The sequence below is a fragment of the Carassius auratus genome, unplaced genomic scaffold, assembly GCF_003368295.1.
Source record: "Carassius auratus strain Wakin unplaced genomic scaffold, ASM336829v1 scaf_tig00035057, whole genome shotgun sequence".
Taxonomy (NCBI): Eukaryota; Metazoa; Chordata; class Actinopteri; order Cypriniformes; family Cyprinidae; genus Carassius; species Carassius auratus.
In genome coordinates, this window is record NW_020526197.1 from 5,457 (window position 1) to 24,141 (window position 18,685).

Sequence of the window (18,685 nt, forward strand, 5' to 3'; positions counted from 1 at the left end):
GTTCGCGAAGATGTCCCCCTGGACATTCACTGGACGTTCACAGTATGTGCAGCGGCCTTTCGGGATGTTTAGGGGACTTTCACTTTAAATCCTCTAAATGTGATGATTTTATTGTGCTTTTAAGTTAATCAAAGACAACAGACACGCTGTATGAAGCAATATACGTTTATTTTAATTGAACAATCGTAAAGTTGCAGGGCTATTTTTCGTGTGTGTGTGTGTGTGTGTGTGGTTTTGGTGGATGGTGTGTCTGCGTGTCTCTGGTTGTCAGCTGTGGTAAGTCGATGGCATTTCTTCCCATTGTCTTCTAAACTAAAACCACAAAATTAACATATTCAGTAGTGTTATGACTTTATATGCCTAGGACTTATCATTTATCCAATGACAAAAGATTTGTAAAGACCTAAATTTAGCGGACATAACATATGCCTTTTTTGCCGCTTTAGGCGTCACAGTGTACATTTTTACCATATGGAAATTAAATATTTAAGTTCTATATCTGCCAATATTATATACGTTTAGTCATTTCAGCTTTACAAGCTAACTTTAGCTTAGAAAGTGTTCACATAGCCTAACGTCAGCAGCCGTGCGGGACAAATTCAGAAAAGGTTTAAAAAAGTAAACTTCATCAAATGTAAGCATTAGAGATAAACAGTACTTACGGTAGCTATAATGTCTAATAATATAAAAGAATAAATGCCTTTTCGACCAAACAAAAGCGAAAATTCAAGGCCGTGTCTGAGGAAATCACCTGATGACCATTAACTGTCACTAGCGGCTGAGCGTTGCCATGGATACATGCGCGTGCCCTAAAGTGACGTCATTCGGGCATGTGCTCATCTTGATCGACAGCTGCTTGGATCCTATCTCCAGAGTGGCTATATTACTTTTTTTATATGAGCTCTATGTAGTATAGCAGTCTTAAATGCAATAACTAAAATAATTTATTTCCTAAATAACTTTTCTTGTGGGCTTGCCAACATTTTATACAATACAAGTTTATTTATATAGCACAAACAAACAGTTTAATACGTAAATTAAAATAATTAATTAATTTGTCTTAACCGTGTTATTTTTCACTTTCTTTTCTTCATGTTTTCCTTGGCATTCACTCTATAACATTCTAGTAGAGCTCCTGGGATGCAAACATATTTTCTTCATTCATGCATAAACCTAATTGTAGCTGTGTTCAATTATATTATTGAAAGGCATCATGATTTTGATGTTTAAATGCTGAAAACAGACTCCTGATTTAATGATATTTTTCATTACAGAAGTTACTCCTATTTTCTTTTTCCAGAAATGAAAATTATTAATTAAACATCAACTTTATTTTACAATGGATTCAAATCTATATAGTAAAAAAAAAAATCAATCTGTAAATCAAAAATATTTTTTCTTCATTTTGCAATTTGTTATTACAGTTTTTTTTTATTTTTAGGATTTTATTTTAGTAAAAAATACCCTTTAAAATCCAATATGAGTTTATATTAGTTTGATTTTGTCAACTATCTTCGTGTGCGTTGTAAGGTGTCAGGTCCAGTGTTGGGAAGGTTACTTTGGAAATTACAAATTACCTTATTTTAAATGTTTTATGTAGTGTCACTGTTTCAAGAGACTTTGAGTAATGTAACTGATTACATTTGATTACTTTTTGATTACTTTTCTAAATTTCTATTGTTTTCAAATTTTCATTATTTTGAATCATTTAAAGCAGGCAGGGTTAATGATACAGTGGTACTCAACACTGATTACTCTCAGATTTCAGAATCCTTCTTCGAGATAGGACTTTAGCAGCTCTTTTTACTTTGCAATCTTTTTTAGGTTAAATACAGATTTAAAATCATAAGATATAGTTTAATAGCTATGATACTGTTTTTTAAATCAAATCTTTGCATAGCTATGACAGGAAACATTGGCATCTAACAATGCCTTGGAAAAAAGGCAGTTAATCTAAAAATAAAATAAATTAATAAATCAATAATCATTTACATAAACCAAAATAGGAAATAAAACAGTTATGGAAGAAGCAGATATCATATTCTTTGTCTTCAACTCCGGAAACATTGGTGTCTCATATTTTAAATATGTATACGTGTGAAAATATTCAAATGTAAATCCTCCGAACATCCGCCAGCTAACGTCAAAAAGCGGACCAAGTCCGAACGTCTGCCGAATGTCAGCCAGCGAACTTTATAAAGTGGAAGTACTGCGGACCTAAGCAGACGTTCGGAATGTCCCGGGACATCCCCTGTTGGCTGGGGAACTGACTCAAATGATTCGCGATTCAGCTCCGAACTCCCAAACTGACTCAAATGATTCGCCATCCCCAAACTGACTCAAATGATTCGCGAACCCGCTCCAAACTCTCGAACTGATTCAAATGATCCGCGAACCCGCTTCGAACTCTCGAATTGATTCAAATGATTCGCGAACCGCCGCTCCGAACTCTCGAATTGATTCAAATGATCCGCGAACCGGCTCCGAACTCTCGAATTGATTCAAATGATTCGCCAACCGCTCTGAACAAAAAAAGGTCCCAGGGACGTCCCCTAAATGGCCTCCCCAGACATCAGCATGTAGGGTCTGCTTGACGTTGAGCGGAGGTTAACGAAGATGTCCCCCGGACATTCACGGGGTTCACTTGACGTGCAGCGGCCATTCGGGATGTTTAGGGGACTTTCGCTTTAAATCCTCTAAATGTCATTTTATTGTACTTTTAAGCTAATCAAAGACAACAGACACACATGTATGAAGCAAAATACGTTTATTTTAATTGAACAATCGTAAAGTTGCAGGGCTATTTTCGTGTCTGTGTGTTTTGGTGGATGGTGTGTCCGCGTGTCTCTGGTTGTCAGCTGTGGTAAGTCGATGGCATTTCTTCCCATTGTCTTCTAACCTAAAACAACAAAATGATCATATTCAGTAGTGTTATGACTTTATATATCAAGGGCCAAAATTTTGCGGACATAATGAATGCCTTTTTGCCGCCTTTAGGCGTCTCAGTGTGTATTTTTACTATATGGAAATTAAATATTTAAGTTAAATATCTGCCAGTATTACTTAATCATTTCATCTTTACAAGCTAACTTTAGCTTAGAAAGTGTTCACATAGCCTAACGTCAGCAGCTGCGCAGAACAACTTCAGAAAAGGTTTAAAAAGGTAAACTTCTTCAAATGTAAGCAACAGGGCTTGAAAACGAAAAAAAAAATCATTTGGTTCACTCCGAGCAGAATCCATATTTTAACAGTTCTGTTCTGCCTTCCTCTGATATTATTACCGTTCCAAAACCAGTTCGGGAGGAAAAAATACCGGTCAATAACGTTGTTTTTTTTTAAACAATATTATTTGCCTATAATTTGCGTAATAATAATAATTTAATAAAAATAATAAAGTATAGCGTTTTCCTTACTCAAAAAAGGAGAAAATACAGATCTAACGATTACAGTTTACAGCTTGCACCAGATTTTCTCCAAATGTAAGCTAGGCCTACTTTAAAGAAGAAAAAAAAATGAAAAACTATCAACACTTTAAAAGTATTTTTAAGATGTTTAAAAATGTTTGCTGCATTGTTAAAAAAAAACACTTGTATAAATTGCGTTTTGACTTTTGTGAGTTAAAAAAAAAAAAAAAACTAATTCCAAAAACAAATTAATGTAACCTGAAGCTGAAGCCTACCTCTCTCATTCGGCACGAATCCAAATGTTTCCATGTTCCCGACGTATCGGGGTGCTAAAATGTTATTTAATATAAAGAATATAGAATAATAGTAAATGTATAATAAGTAACGCTATATGCGTCCCGACAGTCGGACTCCAAATTTCATTCAATAATTATTTTGAGGTTAATAGCAAATGAAAACTGTTCAGCTTCTGGGAAATTTGTGAAGCTCCGCTAGGCTATTTTAGTTCCCCTCACACCACAACAAAATAATTTCAATTAACAGTATTTAGAAAAGAACAAGGATTATAAATATAAGAAGCTATAGCAATATTAACGACAAACCAAAAGTAATTAATTTAGACTAAAACGAAACCGAAACCAACGTTGGGTTTCTCATTCGACACAAAATCAAAGTTTTCGTAATCGCCATGTATTTGAATAACAAATGATTATAAAAAAATAGCCTAATGTTTGTAAACATTTTGTGTCTGCATTATGTCTATTTCTTAATGAAATTATTATTTTTCTCTAAAAAACTTTATACAAGTTTCTCTCTCTCTCTCTCTATAATATATATATATATATATATATATATATATATATATATATATATATATATAACCTTTTTAAATATTTTGATAATTTACTGAAAATAAATAAATGACTTTTAAAACCGTTTAACTGATTATTAATCGGTCAAAATCAGCTGATCTGAGTTTGCTGCACTCAGAAACCGGTGACTGTGAACGAATCAGCTTGTACGAGCTTTTGCCATCGTTAAATCTTTCTCAGACGTTTCCATATGTCGAAATTGGTTAGCGCATCTATCTGTGCATGATGATGTCCAATGACTCTGGCGAGCGGAGCTTCTCAGAGTTGGGAATAATCAAAGGAGAGCTGCGGTCCTCGGTTGGGCAGGAAAGGCTAAGTATGCTGGCGCTTGAGTGTAGAGACCTGCGCGGGATGGATTTTTCTGTCCCGCTCCCGCAAGATTTTATACCGCTCCCGCAAAAATATGTTATTTTCTACCGCTCCCGCCCGCGAACGATCAAGTTTCGTCCCGCTACCGCCTGCAAAATCCCGCGGGTAAAGTATAATTTTTTTTAAATGCATTGCATATTCTGCCTGGTACTCTGTTATTTTTTCAATTGCTCCCCTGTTGAATAAAAAGAAACAAATGTTTCGATTTATTTGCGTTTAATTAAATGGATCAAAGGAACATGGAACTTAAAACATAGAACACGGAAATACATTAAAAAAGTAAGAAATGTAAATAAAAAAAAATACATATTAGGCTATGTATTATAGCCTAATGAATTATATAATAATAATAAACCTGGATTTATTTCATGTTCAAAGGAAAATTAGCCTATACGCTTAAGAATGCCTTATTTTCCTCAAACATTAAACAAACAACAAAAAAAAAAAAAAATAGACCAATTTTAAACATTTAGCCAAATAAATAAATAATTAAAAATAAACGGAATTTAAAAAAAACGACTACGACTAACTACTAATGTAGTCCTTGCAGGAATAGCATGTCATTCACTAATGAGGGCTTCAGATTAATCCGTCTCTGCCCACTTATGCGACCGCAATTACTGAAAGCCCTCTCCAGTGGTGCGCTGGGAGCTGAATGGAGAGTAACCCACATGGCGTGTTACTTTGCTTAATCTCGGAAACTCTTGAAATCGCCTTTTCCACCACTGGATCTCTCGCTATTTCGGAATAGAATTACACGTCGCTGTCCATGGTTTAATCAGCATCCTCCCATTCCGCAAAGTCTATTTTGTTTTATTTAAGTCTATTATAAATAAAGGTTTATCTGTTTTTAGTAATTTTATTTTGCTAGATATTTCCACTTTGCGGGAGTCCCGCCAATAACTTTATTTTCCCGCATCCCGCACACAATAATATCTTGCCGCCAGCGTCCGCATTCACCAATCAAATATTGTCCCGCGACGCACTCGGTTGGGCTGGGTCCCGCGGTACTCCCAGGTCTCTACTTGAGTGTAGAATGCACATGCCCCAACGCCTGGAAAAAAATAGGCCCTTTTTGCGCTGCGTCATCAGGCCCAATTTGGTCTTAATCCGGCCCTGAAGAAGGTGCATTGCCATTGAGACTTGACTGAGTGCACAGCTGAGCGGACATTTCACTCGCTGGATTCAGAGTCACATTTGCTATGCTGTACTGCTGGAATTCGTGATTGGTTGACAGCAATTTTCAAATATTAAACGGAACGATAAAATAGCGTTATTAACCGGTTAATGTCCATTTAAAATTTTCGATTCTGTTCGGAACTAAAAAAAAAAATCAACATTCTAGAAGAGCTCCTGGGGTGCAAACATATTTTCTTCATTCATACATGAATCTAATTTTAGCAATGTTCAATTATATTATTGAAAGGCATCATGATTTTGATGTTTAAATGCTGAAAACAGACTCCTGATTTAATGACATTTTTCATTACAGAAATTACTCCTATTTTTCCAGAAATGAAAATTATTAATTAAACATTAACTTTATTTTACAATATATTCAAATCTATATAGTAAAAATCTAATTTTTGCAATCTGTTAATACAGTTTTTTTTTACCCTTTAAAATCCAATATGAGTTTATATTAGTTTGATTTTGTCAACTATCTTCGTGTGAGTTGTAAGGTGTCAGGTCCAGTGTTGGGAAGGTTACTTTGGAAATTACAAATTACCTTATTTAAAATGTAATATGTAGTGTCACTGTTTCAAGTGACTTTGAGTAATGTAACTGATTACATTTGATTATTTTTTTGATTACTTTTCTAAATTTATATTGTTTTCAAAATTTGATTATTTTGAATCATTTAAAGCAGGCAGGGTTAATGATACAGTGGTACTCAACACTGATTACTCTCAGATTTCAGAATCCTTCGAGATAGGACTTTAGCAGCTCTTTTTATTTTGCAATCTTTTTAGGCTAAATACAGATTTAAAATCATAAGATATAGTTTAATAGCTATGATACTGTTTTTTGAAATCACATCTTTGCATGGCTATGACAGGAAACATTGGCATCTAACAATGCCTTGGAAAAAAGGCAGTTAATCTAAAAATAAAATAAATCAGTAATCATTTATATAAACCAAAATAGGAAATAAAACAGTTACGGAATAAGCATGTGTCATTCTTTGTCTTCAACTCCAGAAACATTTGTGTCTCATTTTTTAAGTATATGTGTGAAAATATGAATGTATGTATGATGTAATGTAACTCCCTTTGTAATCATGAACAATATCATAATTAACTGTAATTTACAGTTTACATTACATTAACAGATTACAGCTACATTTATTTTGCAATTAAATACGTGATTTAGTTAAATGTAACTAGTTACTGCCCAACAATGGTCAGGTCTGATGATAAAAGATAAAGGACTGAATTTTTCAAGTGTTGGAATGGAAATGGCAGATGAGGGACGAAACAGGAACCTTCACAAACTGTCTCAGACTTATGTCCGCCGAACGTCAGCCAGGGAACGTTGTAAAGTGGAAGTACTGCGGACCTAAGCTGACGCTTGGAACGTCAGAGGGACATCCCCTGTTGGCTGGGGAACTGACTCAAATGATTAGCGATCCCTACGAACTCCCGAACTGATTCACATGAATCGCGATCGCCAAACTGACTCAAATGATTCGCGATCCCGCTCCAAACTCTCAAACGGATTCAAATGATCCGCGAAGCAGCTCCTAACTCTCGAATTGATTCAGATGATTAGCGAACCCCTCTGAACTCTCGAATTGATTAAAATGATTCCCGAACCCGCTCCAAACAAAAAAAGGTCCCAAGGACATCCCCTAAATGGCCTCTGCTAACATCCCCTGGACATCAGCTTGTAGGGTCTGCTTGACGTTGAGCGGACGTTCGCGAAGATGTCCCCCAGACATTCACTGGACGTTCACAGTATGTGCAGCGGCCTTTCGGGATGTTTAGGGGACTTTCACTTTAAATCCTCTAAATGTCATGATTTTATTGTGCTTTTAAGTTAATCAAAGACAACAGACACGCCGTATGAAGCAATATCCGTTTATTTTAATTGAACAATCGTAAAGTTGCAGGGCTATTTTCGTGTCTGTGTGTTTTGGTGGATGGTGTGTCTGCGTGTCTCTGGTTGTCAGCTGTGGTAAGTCGATGGCATTTCTTCCCATTGTCTTCTAACCTAAAACCACAAAATTAACATATTCAGTAGTGTTATGACTTTATATGCCTAGGACTATCATTTATCCAATGACAAAAGATTTGTAAAGACCGAAATTTAGCGGACATAACATATGCCTTTTTGCCGCTTTTAGGCGTCACAGTGTACATTTTTACCATATGGAAATTAAATATTTAAGTTCTATATCTGCCAATATTATATACGTTTAGTCATTTCAGCTTTACAAGCTAACTTTAGCTTAGAAAGTGTTCACATAGCCTAACGTCAGCAGCCGTGCGGGACAAATTCAGAAAAGGTTTAAAAAAGTAAACTTCATCAAATGTAAGCATTAGGAGATAAACAGTACTTACGGTAGCTATAATGTCTAATAATATAAAAGAATAAATGCCTTTTCGACCAAACAAAAGCGAAAATTCAAGGCCGTGTCTGAGGAAATCACCTGATGACCATTAACTGTCACTAGCGGCTGAGCGTTGCCATGGATACATGCGCGTGCCCTAAAGTGACGTCATTCGGGCATGTGCTCATTTGATCGACAGCTGCTTGGATCCTATCTCCAGAGTGGCTATATTACTTTTTTATATGAGCTCTATGTAGTATAGCAGTCTTAAATGCAATAACTAAAATAATTTATTTCCTAAATAACTTTTCTTGTGGGCTTGCCAACATTTTATACAATACAAGTTTATTTATATAGCACAAATAAACAGTTTAATACGAACATCCGCCAGCTAACGTCAAAAAGCGAACCAAGTCCGAACGTCTGCCGAATGTCAGCCAGCGAACTTTATAAAGTGGAAGTACTGCGGACCTAAGCAGACGTTCGGAATGTCCCGGGACATCCCCTGTTGGCTGGGGAACTGACTCAAATGATTCGCGATTCCGCTCCGAACTCCCAAACTGACTCAAATGATTCGCGATCCCCAAACTGACTCAAATGATTCGCGAACCCGCTCCAAACTCTCGAACTGATTCAAATGATCCGCGAACCCGCTTCGAACTCTCGAATTGATTCAAATGATTCGCGAACCCGCTCTGAACTCTCGAATTGATTCAAATGATCCGCGAACCGCTCTGAACAAAAAAAGGTCCCAGGGACGTCCCCTAAATGGCCTCCCCAGACATCAGCATGTAGGGTCTGCTTGACGTTGAGCGGAGGTTAACGAAGATGTCCCCCGGACATTCACGGGGTTCACTTGACGTGCAGCGGCCATTCGGGATGTTTAGGGGACTTTCGCTTTAAATCCTCTAAATGTCATTTTATTGTACTTTTAAGCTAATCAAAGACAACAGACACGCATGTATGAAGCAAAATACGTTTATTTTAATTGAACAATCGTAAAGTTGCAGGGCTATTTTCGTGTGTGTGTGTGTGTGTGTGTGTTTTGGTGGATGGTGTGTCCGCGTGTCTCTGGTTGTCAGCTGTGGTAAGTCGATGGCATTTCTTCCCATTGTCTTCTAACCTAAAACAACAAAATGATCATATTCAGTAGTGTTATGACTTTATATATCAAGGGCCAAAATTTTGCGGACATAATGAATGCCTTTTTGCCGCCTTTAGGCGTCTCAGTGTGTATTTTTACTATATGGAAATTAAATATTTAAGTTAAATATCTGCCAGTATTACTTAATCATTTCATCTTTACAAGCTAACTTTAGCTTAGAAAGTGTTCACATAGCCTAACGTCAGCAGCTGCGCGGAACAACTTCAGAAAAGGTTTAAAAAGGTAAACTTCTTCAAATGTAAGCAACAGGGCTTGAAAACTAAAAAAATTCATTTGGTTCACTCCGAGCAGAATCCATATTTTAACGGTTCTGTTCTGCCTTCCTCTGATATTATTACCGTTCCAAAACCAGTTAGGGAGGAAAAAATACCGGTCAATAACGTTGTTTTTTTTTAAACAATATTATTTGCCTATAATTTGCATAATAATAATAATTTAATAAAAATAATAAAGTATAGCGTTTTCCTTACTCAAAAAAGGAGAAAATACAGATCTAACGATTACAGTTTACAGCTTGCACCAGATTTTCTCCAAATGTAAGCTAGGCCTGCTTTAAAGAAGAAAAAAAATGAAAAACTATCAACACTTTAAAAGTATTTTTAAGATGTTTAAAAATGTTTGCTGCATTGTTAAAAAAAAAAAACACTTGTATAAGATTGCGTTTTGACTTTTGAGAGTTAAAAAAAAAAAAAAAAACTAAGTCCAAAAACAAATTAATGTAACCTGAAGCTGAAGCCTACCTCTCTCATTCGGCACGAATCCAAATGTTTCCATGTTCCCGACGTATCGGGATGCTAAAATGTTATTTAATATAAAGAATATAGAATAATAGTAAATGTATAATAAGTAACGCTATATGCGTCCCGACAGTCGGACTCCAAATTTCATTCAATAATTATTTTGAGGTTAATAGCAAATGAAAACTGTTCAGCTTCTGGGAAATTTGTGAAGCTCCGCTAGGCTATTTTAGTTCCCCTCACACCACAACAAAATAATTTCAATTAACAGTATTTAGAAAAGAACAAGGATTATAAATATAAGAAGCTATAGCAATATTAACGACAAACCAAAAGTAATTAATTTAGACTAAAACGAAACCGAAACCAACGTTGGGTTTCTCATTCGACACAAAATCAAAGTTTTCGTAATCGCCATGTATTTGAATAACAAATGATTATAAAAAAAAATAGCCTAATGTTTGTAAACATTTTGTGTCTGCATTATGTCTATTTCTTAATGAAATTATTTTTCTCTAAAAAACTTTATACAAGTTTCTCTCTCTCTCTCTCTATAATATATATATATATATATATATATATATATATATATATATATATATATATATATATATATATATATAACCTTTTTAAATATTTTGATAATTTACTGAAAATAAATAAATGACTTTTTAAACCGTTTAACTGATTATTAATCGGTCAAAATCAGCTGATCTGAGTTTGCTGCACTCAGAAACCGGTGACTGTGAACGAATCAGCTTGTACGAGCTTTTGCCATCGTTAAATCTTTCTCAGACGTTTCCATATGTCGAAATTGGTTAGCGCATCTATCTGTGCATGATGATGTCCAATGACTCTGGCGAGCGGAGCTTCTCAGAGTTGGGAATAATCAAAGGAGAGCTGCGGTCCTCGGTTGGGCAGGAAAGGCTAAGTATGCTGGCGCTTGAGTGTAGAGACCTGGGCGGGATGGATTTTTCTGTCCCGCTCCCGCAAGATTTTATACCGCTCCCGCAAAAATATGTTATTTTCTACCGCTCCCGCCCGCGAACGATCAAGTTTCGTCCCGCTACCGCCTGCAAAATCCCGCGGGTAAAGTATAATTTTTTTTAAATGCATTGCATATTCTGCCTGGTACTCTGTTATTTTTTCAATTGCTCCCCTGTTGAATAAAAAGAAACAAATGTTTCGATTTATTTGTGTTTAATTAAATGGATCAAAGGAACATGGAACTTAAAACATAGAACACGGAAATACATTAAAAAAGTAAGAAATGTAAATAAAAAAATACATATTAGGCTATGTATTATAACCTAATGAATTATATAATAATAATAAACCTGGATTTATTTCATGTTCAAAGGAAAATTAGCCTATACGCTTAAGAATGCCTTATTTTCCTCAAACATTAAACAAACAAAAGAATCCTTTTTCCTCAATAACAAAATAGACCAATTTTAAACATTTAGCCAAATAAATAAATAATTAAAAATAAACGGAATTTTAAAAAAACGACTACGACTAACTACTAATGTAGTCCTTGCAGGAATAGCATGTCATTCACTAATGAGGGCTTCAGATTAATCCGTCTCTGCGCACTTATGCGACCGCAATTACTGAAAGCCCTCTCCAGTGGTGCGCTGGGAGCTGAATGGAGAGTAACCCACATGGCGTGTTACTTTGCTTAATCTCGGAAACTCTTGAAATCGCCTTTTCCACCACTGGATCTCTCGCTATTTCGGAATGGAATTACACGTCGCTGTCCATGGTTTAATCAGCATCCTCCCATTCTGCAAAGTCTATTTTGTTTTATTTAAGTCTATTATAAATAAAGGTTTATCTGTTTTTAGTAATTTTATTTTGCTAGATATTTCCACTTTGCGGGAGTCCCGCCAATAACTTTATTTTCCCGCATCCCGCACACAATAATATCTTGCCGCCAGCGTCCGCATTCACCAATCAAATATTGTCCCGCGACGCACTCGGTTGGGCTGGGTCCCGCGGTACTCCCAGGTCTCTACTTGAGTGTAGAATGCACATGCCCCAACGCCTGGAAAAAAATAGGCCCTTTTTGCGCTGCGTCATCAGGCCCAATTTGGTCTTAATCCGGCCCTGAAGAAGGTGCATTGCCATTGAGACTTGACTGAGTGCACAGCTGAGCGGACATTTCACTCGCTGGATTCAGAGTCACATTTGCTATGCTGTACTGCTGGAATTCGTGATTGGTTGACAGCAATTTTCAAATATTAAACGGAACGATAAAATAGCGTTATTAACCGGTTAATGTCCATTTAAAATTTTCGATTCTGTTCGGAACTAAAAAAAAAAATCAACATTCTAGAAGAGCTCCTGGGGTGCAAACATATTTTCTTCATTCATACATGAATCTAATTTTAGCAATGTTCAATTATATTATTGAAAGGCATCATGATTTTGATGTTTAAATGCTGAAAACAGACTCCTGATTTAATGACATTTTTCATTACAGAAATTACTCCTATTTTTCCAGAAATGAAAATTATTAATTAAACATTAACTTTATTTTACAATATATTCAAATCTATATAGTAAAAATCTAATTTTGCAATCTGTTAATACAGTTTTTTTTTACCCTTTAAAATCCAATATGAGTTTATATTAGTTTGATTTTGTCAACTATCTTCGTGTGAGTTGTAAGGTGTCAGGTCCAGTGTTGGGAAGGTTACTTTGGAAATTACAAATTACCTTATTTAAAATGTAATATGTAGTGTCACTGTTTCAAGTGACTTTGAGTAATGTAACTGATTACATTTGATTATTTTTTTGATTACTTTTCTAAATTTGTATTGTTTTCAAAATTTGATTATTTTGAATCATTTAAAGCAGACCGGGTTAATGATACAGTGGTACTCAACACTGATTACTCTCAGATTTCAGAATCCTTCGAGATAGGACTTTAGCAGCTCTTTTTATTTTGCAATCTTTTTAGGCTAAATACAGATTTAAAATCATAAGATATAGTTTAATAGCTATGATACTGTTTTTGAAATCACATCTTTGCATGGCTATGACAGGAAACATTGGCATCTAACAATGCCTTGGAAAAAAGGCAGTTAATCTAAAAATAAAATAAATCAGTAATCATTTATATAAACCAAAATAGGAAATAAAACAGTTACGGAATAAGCATGTGTCATTCTTTGTCTTCAACTCCAGAAACATTTGTGTCTCATTTTTTAAGTATATGTGTGAAAATATGAATGTATGTATGATGTAATGTAACTCCCTTTGTAATCATGAACAATATCATAATTAACTGTAATTTACAGTTTACATTACATTAACAGATTACAGCTACATTTATTTTGCAATTAAATACGTGATTTAGTTAAATGTAACTAGTTACTGCCCAACAATGGTCAGGTCTGATGATAAAAGATAAAGGACTGAATTTTTCAAGTGTTGGAATGGAAATGGCAGATGAGGGACGAAACAGGGACCTTCACAAACTGTCTCAGACTTATGTCCGCCGAACGTCAGCCAGGGAACGTTGTAAAGTGGAAGTACTGCGGACCTAAGCTGACGCTTGGAACGTCAGAGGGACATCCCCTGTTGGCTGGGGAACTGACTCAAATGATTAGCGATCCCTACGAACTCCCGAACTGATTCACATGAATCGCGATCGCCAAACTGACTCAAATGATTCGCGATCCCGCTCCAAACTCTCAAACGGATTCAAATGATCCGCGAAGCAGCTCCTAACTCTCGAATTGATTCAGATGATTAGCGAACCCCTCTGAACTCTCGAATTGATTAAAATGATTCCCGAACCCGCTCCAAACAAAAAAAGGTCCCAAGGACATCCCCTAAATGGCCTCTGCTAACATCCCCTGGACATCAGCTTGTAGGGTCTGCTTGACCGTTGAGCGGACATTCGCGAAGATGTCCCCCAGACATTCACTGGACGTTCACAGTATGTGCAGCGGCCTTTCGGGATGTTTAGGGGACTTTCACTTTAAATCCTCTAAATGTCATGATTTTATTGTGCTTTTAAGTTAATCAAAGACAACAGACACGCCGTATGAAGCAATATCCGTTTATTTTAATTGAACAATCGTAAAGTTGCAGGGCTATTTTCGTGTCTGTGTGTTTTGGTGGATGGTGTGTCTGCGTGTCTCTGGTTGTCAGCTGTGGTAAGTCGATGGCATTTCTTCCCATTGTCTTCTAACCTAAAACCACAAAATTAACATATTCAGTAGTGTTATGACTTTATATGCCTAGGACTATCATTTATCCAATGACAAAAGATTTGTAAAGACCGAAATTTAGCGGACATAACATATGCCTTTTTGCCGCTTTTAGGCGTCACAGTGTACATTTTTACCATATGGAAATTAAATATTTAAGTTCTATATCTGCCAATATTATATACGTTTAGTCATTTCAGCTTTACAAGCTAACTTTAGCTTAGAAAGTGTTCACATAGCCTAACGTCAGCAGCCGTGCGGGACAAATTCAGAAAAGGTTTAAAAAAGTAAACTTCATCAAATGTAAGCATTAGGAGATAAACAGTACTTACGGTAGCTATAATGTCTAATAATATAAAAGAATAAATGCCTTTTCGACCAAACAAAAGCGAAAATTCAAGGCCGTGTCTGAGGAAATCACCTGATGACCATTAACTGTCACTAGCGGCTGAGCGTTGCCATGGATACATGCGCGTGCCCTAAAGTGACGTCATTCGGGCATGTGCTCATTTGATCGACAGCTGCTTGGATCCTATCTCCAGAGTGGCTATATTACTTTTTTATATGAGCTCTATGTAGTATAGCAGTCTTAAATGCAATAACTAAAATAATTTATTTCCTAAATAACTTTTCTTGTGGGCTTGCCAACATTTTATACAATACAAGTTTATTTATATAGCACAAATAAACAGTTTAATACGAACATCCGCCAGCTAACGTCAAAAAGCGAACCAAGTCCGAACGTCTGCCGAATGTCAGCCAGCGAACTTTATAAAGTGGAAGTACTGCGGACCTAAGCAGACGTTCGGAATGTCCCGGGACATCCCCTGTTGGCTGGGGAACTGACTCAAATGATTCGCGATTCCGCTCCGAACTCCCAAACTGACTCAAATGATTCGCGATCCCCAAACTGACTCAAATGATTCGCGAACCCGCTCCAAACTCTCGAACTGATTCAAATGATCCGCGAACCCGCTTCGAACTCTCGAATTGATTCAAATGATTCGCGAACCCGCTCTGAACTCTCGAATTGATTCAAATGATCCGCGAACCGCTCTGAACAAAAAAAGGTCCCAGGGACGTCCCCTAAATGGCCTCCCCAGACATCAGCATGTAGGGTCTGCTTGACGTTGAGCGGAGGTTAACGAAGATGTCCCCCGGACATTCACGGGGTTCACTTGACGTGCAGCGGCCATTCGGGATGTTTAGGGGACTTTCGCTTTAAATCCTCTAAATGTCATTTTATTGTACTTTTAAGCTAATCAAAGACAACAGACACGCATGTATGAAGCAAAATACGTTTATTTTAATTGAACAATCGTAAAGTTGCAGGGCTATTTTCGTGTGTGTGTGTGTGTGTGTGTGTGTGTGTGTGTTTTGGTGGATGGTGTGTCCGCGTGTCTCTGGTTGTCAGCTGTGGTAAGTCGATGGCATTTCTTCCCATTGTCTTCTAACCTAAAACAACAAAATGATCATATTCAGTAGTGTTATGACTTTATATATCAAGGGCCAAAATTTTGCGGACATAATGAATGCCTTTTTGCCGCCTTTAGGCGTCTCAGTGTGTATTTTTACTATATGGAAATTAAATATTTAAGTTAAATATCTGCCAGTATTACTTAATCATTTCATCTTTACAAGCTAACTTTAGCTTAGAAAGTGTTCACATAGCCTAACGTCAGCAGCTGCGCGGAACAACTTCAGAAAAGGTTTAAAAAGGTAAACTTCTTCAAATGTAAGCAACAGGGCTTGAAAACTAAAAAAATTCATTTGGTTCACTCCGAGCAGAATCCATATTTTAACGGTTCTGTTCTGCCTTCCTCTGATATTATTACCGTTCCAAAACCAGTTAGGGAGGAAAAAATACCGGTCAATAACGTTGTTTTTTTTTAAACAATATTATTTGCCTATAATTTGCATAATAATAATAATTTAATAAAAATAATAAAGTATAGCGTTTTCCTTACTCAAAAAAGGAGAAAATACAGATCTAACGATTACAGTTTACAGCTTGCACCAGATTTTCTCCAAATGTAAGCTAGGCCTGCTTTAAAGAAGAAAAAAAATGAAAAACTATCAACACTTTAAAAGTATTTTTAAGATGTTTAAAAATGTTTGCTGCATTGTTAAAAAAAAAAAAACACTTGTATAAGATTGCGTTTTGACTTTTGAGAGTTAAAAAAAAAAAAAAAAACTAAGTCCAAAAACAAATTAATGTAACCTGAAGCTGAAGCCTACCTCTCTCATTCAGCACGAATCCAAATGTTTCCATGTTCCCGACGTATCGGGATGCTAAAATGTTATTTAATATAAAGAATATAGAATAATAGTAAATGTATAATAAGTAACGCTATATGCGTCCCGACAGTCGGACTCCAAATTTCATTCAATAATTATTTTGAGGTTAATAGCAAATGAAAACTGTTCAGCTTCTGGGAAATTTGTGAAGCTCCGCTAGGCTATTTTAGTTCCCCTCACACCACAACAAAATAATTTCAATTAACAGTATTTAGAAAAGAACAAGGATTATAAATATAAGAAGCTATAGCAATATTAACGACAAACCAAAAGTAATTAATTTAGACTAAAACGAAACCGAAACCAACGTTGGGTTTCTCATTCGACACAAAATCAAAGTTTTCGTAATCGCCATGTATTTGAATAACAAATGATTATAAAAAAAAATAGCCTAATGTTTGTAAACATTTTGTGTCTGCATTATGTCTATTTCTTAATGAAATTATTTTTCTCTAAAAAACTTTATACAAGTTTCTCTCTCTCTCTCTCTATAATATATATATATATATATATATATATATATATATATATATATATATATATATATATATATATATATATATATATATATATATATAACCTTTTTAAATATTTTGATAATTTACTGAAAATAAATAAATGACTTTTTAAACCGTTTAACTGATTATTAATCGGTCAAAATCAGCTGATCTGAGTTTGCTGCACTCAGAAACCGGTGACTGTGAACGAATCAGCTTGTACGAGCTTTTGCCATCGTTAAATCTTTCTCAGACGTTTCCATATGTCGAAATTGGTTAGCGCATCTATCTGTGCATGATGATGTCCAATGACTCTGGCGAGCGGAGCTTCTCAGATTTGGGAATAATCAAAGGAGAGCTGCGGTCCTCGGTTGGGCAGGAAAGGCTAAGTATGCTGGCGCTTGAGTGTAGAGACCTGGGCGGGATGGATTTTTCTGTCCCGCTCCCGCAAGATTTTATACCGCTCCCGCAAAAATATGTTATTTTCTACCGCTCCCGCCCGCGAACGATCAAGTTTCGTCCCGCTACCGCCTGCAAAATCCCGCGGGTAAAGTATAATTTTTTTTAAATGCATTGCATATTCTGCCTGGTACTCTGTTATTTTTTCAATTGCTCCCCTGTTGAATAAAAAGAAACAAATGTTTCGATTTATTTGCGTTTAATTAAATGGATCAAAGGAACATGGAACTTAAAACATAGAACACGGAAATACATTAAAAAAGTAAGAAATGTAAATAAAAAAATACATATTAGGCTATGTATTATAACCTAATGAATTATATAATAATAATAAACCTGGATTTATTTCATGTTCAAAGGAAAATTAGCCTATACGCTTAAGAATGCCTTATTTTCCTCAAACATTAAACAAACAAAAGAATCCTTTTTCCTCAATAACAAAATAGACCAATTTTAAACATTTAGCCAAATAAATAAATAATTAAAAATAAACGGAATTTTAAAAAAACGACTACGACTAACTACTAATGTAGTCCTTGCAGGAATAGCATGTCATTCACTAATGAGGGCTTCAGATTAATCCGTCTCTGCGCACTTATGCACCGCAATTACTGAAAGCCCTCTCCAGTGGTGCGCTGGGAGCTGAATGGAGAGTAACCCACATGGCGTGTTACTTTGCTTAATCTCGGAAACTCTTGAAATCGCCTTTTCCACCACTGGATCTCTCGCTATTTCGGAATGGAATTACACGTCGCTGTCCATGGTTTAATCAGCATCCTCCCATTCTGCAAAGTCTATTTTGTTTTATTTAAGTCTATTATAAATAAAGGTTTATCTGTTTTTAGTAATTTTATTTTGCTAGATATTTCCACTTTGCGGGAGTCCCGCCAATAACTTTATTTTCCCGCATCCCGCACACAATAATATCTTGCCGCCAGCGTCCGCATTCACCAATCAAATATTGTCCCGCGACGCACTCGGTTGGGCTGGGTCCCGCGGTACTCCCAGGTCTCTACTTGAGTGTAGAATGCACATGCCCCAACGCCTGGAAAAAAATAGGCCCTTTTTGCGCTGCGTCATCAGGCCCAATTTGGTCTTAATCCGGCCC